This window comes from Salvelinus sp. IW2-2015, linkage group LG6.2 (genome assembly GCF_002910315.2).
Source record: "Salvelinus sp. IW2-2015 linkage group LG6.2, ASM291031v2, whole genome shotgun sequence".
NCBI classification, from domain to species: domain Eukaryota; kingdom Metazoa; phylum Chordata; class Actinopteri; order Salmoniformes; family Salmonidae; genus Salvelinus; species Salvelinus sp. IW2-2015.
In genome coordinates this window covers 56,224-59,665 of record NC_036846.1, presented here as the reverse complement: position 1 = coordinate 59,665, position 3,442 = coordinate 56,224, and positions in this window count along the sequence as shown.

The following is a 3,442-nucleotide window of genomic DNA, read 5'->3' as shown; positions in this document are numbered from 1 at the left end:
TGCTCCATTCAGGCAAACGTGGTCGCTTCGCTTAAGGCTGGATTGCCCATCCATCAAAACTACTATTCTCTGGTACCACGGCTGCGAACTGCGACCAGATGAACTAGGTCCTGATGTACAACATTACAATCATGCCACCGACGAGCGCTCGGCTCCGCCTTCGTGTCCCTCCTCTAAAAGTGTTCATGTTATCGTGGTATGGAGCTGTGGAACGACACCCCACCTTGTGTTTGAGATACAGTCCTATAGCGCCCACGTGACTGGAAAATAACAAACCAGGCTCCTCCGTGTGTTCCGCTTACATGCTCGAGACCCAGACTGGAGACAGAACGCGCCCACAGTGATTTACTCTCTCTTACCCGGTGAGCTGTGAACGGTTCGCCGATGTCCTTCGTTCTTATCCTGTTAATGGAGACACGGCCTCCACCATCCAACCCCCTTGGTGATATGCCGCCTACCAAGCCGGGGTCGACACGCAACGGCTGGTGTTGTGTTGTCCACTACATGTTGGGGATCGATCCCACCTGGAAGTGATGGTCGGCTGCTTCGAATTATGAACCAGTTCATTGAATTTAATAGGTTCCATGTTGTATGGCCAGAGACCACCGTTCTCCTGCCGCTCAGCAGCAACTCACCGTCAGTGCTGTTCATAACGGTATGTCAATGACAACTTCTCCTCAGATACATAGTAGTCCCGCTCCGCTGAGGGAACTCCTCGACCGAGTGATGTCTCCCAAAGCTGCCACACGCGGGGCTCTCTGCGTTTTCCAACTTGATACGCGCGTGGCAATGCGGACTCGCTTCATGAACCGCCTTGGCTGTCCTGTATCTCTCTTTGTCAGACTTTGCTGAAGAACTTGACGATTCTGAAGGATCAACCGAGGTAGGCCTTTCCTGCAAATAGAAATTGAGGAGATTTGCTTTGATGTTTTAAGAACATTATTTCACAGCAAGTTTTTTACAAAGAGATTTGATGTTGAAATGTTTATGTGTTGTGACCGATTTATTGTGATTGATAGATTGMCTGGACACTTGTGCAGCATGTACGCTGTATAGATGCCCTTACAGAGAATGTGTTCATGGTAGTTTTGTAAATTGTTGTTGGTAGTTAGGTAGCCTATGTAGAACTGTTTGTATATAATCATTTCACGAGKTAAAGTGATGAGAAAATCAGTTATAACTCATCAGTTAAAAACAGCAGTAACTCTGAATGATTGTGCTATCCGAGATCCTTGGGGCGTCCCTACCCTAACCCTAACCATTACCTAACCCTAACCATTACCGTAATTTTTAAACGTGAACTTCAATGTGGTAGTTACGTCCCAATGATTCCACATAGCAAGGACCAACTGAACTGAGTGTGGCTGTCCGAGGTGCTGAAATCATGTATTCAAAAGCGGTAAGACTAACTAGTCATTATTGATTGAAAGTTATCACTTTGCTTACGTCACTCTTTTTATGCAAGCTGCTAACCTTAAGACCAACAGCAACATACAATGGTTTATTTGTGGTGGTTTTATGTTATAACATGTTTTTCTATTTGGTTATTAATTGATCTAAAGAGATAAATGTATCGAATAGTTGATCAAMAATGCACGTCTTTATTTGAAAATCATTCAGGACGATATCAGATCATTTGTGTAATTTCTGAAGGGTCCTCACTSTGTCGCTAAATCTGGTGCCATTTCACTGCAGAAAGGATTGGAGACGGTCAGATTGCGAAGATGTCATCTATTCTTTACTGGAGGAGATGAAACGCTGATCTGTTATTGYAAATATAGCCAAGGATCTCGGTCTGATGGCGTAAGGCCCGTATTGATACCGAAGCGAACAAAAAACGTTATTGAGACATTAAAGTAGCAATCAGCAGTTGCTAAATACATTTTTGACTGCTACGTTGATGATGTGTACCCATTGATTTTTGAAGAATATATCTTAGAAATGCCTCATGAGCTTAGTTCAACTGTTGTTCACCAACAGAATTGATCTGATGAACTTCAAGTTCCTCAGATCTTACAATGACAACACGCTGCCCTCGGAACAGACTCAGAGAAAAACACCTACTGACTTTGCAGAAACTTTTGAAGATTCTGAGGGAGGGTTAATTTGATTTTATAAATATGTGTTGTATGTTATGGATATTGATATGTTGTATAGTATGGTATGTAGTGGTAAGATGTATAGTCCTAGTGTTGGTATTGTAATGTATGGCAGTTATGTATGTGGAGCTTTGGGTTGTATGTATTGCTAGTGTATGGTCAATGATTATGTATGGCTCATTGTTATGTATGGGTATGTATCACTATTAATATTAATACATACATACATACATCATACATGACATCACAGCGTAAGTTCAGTCGGGAGAGAACAGTTTATATGGTAAATGCTAAAATGGCTTGCCGTTTTGTTGGCGAGGATGAATTGTCCAAGATGGTACACGCTATGTGTTAGGCGATTGTAATAATCCGAAAATCATGATTTAGGGTCTGTTTTAAGTATAAATCATTTTGTCATTTATTGCATAAATAAGTCTTTGATATATACAAGTAAGATATGCGGCTTCACCAGACTGTTATGTTTTTTTTAGGGTAGTGCCTTCTGTTGACTCACTATTATGTATGTATTACATGTAATCTGTTTGACTTGTCGTATAACTTGTGAAAACATTGTAGAGGGAAAGAACTGTCACACTAAATCAATAACAGAATGCCAAGCTGAGATCAGTACAATGGGCAAGACTGGGCTAAGGAATAGAGAACAAGAGGATAGTGGTGAGTTGCAGGAACTAATACGTAGATAGAGGTGTAGAGCTATTGTTAAGAACTGAAGGAAAGTTCAAGATTTACGGTCAATAGCACTCAGCGTGTTGGGGCTTACATTGCATGATCTCACTCGTGGGCAGTCAATGATCATAGAGCGAAGTGAAGGGATCAGCAGAACTAGTACACGGCAGGACTTGCTCAATGACATGAAGAGACTGGGCAAAGTTTCAAAAGCAAATGTACACACTCGGCCGTCATGTTTAAATCCTGCAGCGCGACGAAGGTCTTGTCAAGCCAGCGCTGGTCAGGCCCGTACTGAGTTTGCCATGACCATCTGGAGGATCCAGAGGAGGAATGGGAGAGGTCATGTGGTCTGATGAGACAAAAATGAGCTTTTTGGTCTAATCTCCACGTCTGTTTTTTGGAAACTCCATTCGTCATGGTCTTGCTGTACGATAATCGGACTGAGGCTTTGTCATTGCATAGGCAATTCAACGCTGTGTCGTTGTGAAAGGAAGACTTCACTTCTCTGGTGCTGTGAATATCTCTTTACTAGATGGTATTGAATGACCGTTAATATAACTGCAAGACATGATAAATATGCAAACTTATGCGATTTAATGCATTTAAATGTGTTGTGGGTGTGATAATTAAGTCCTGTGCAAGACTAGAGATGT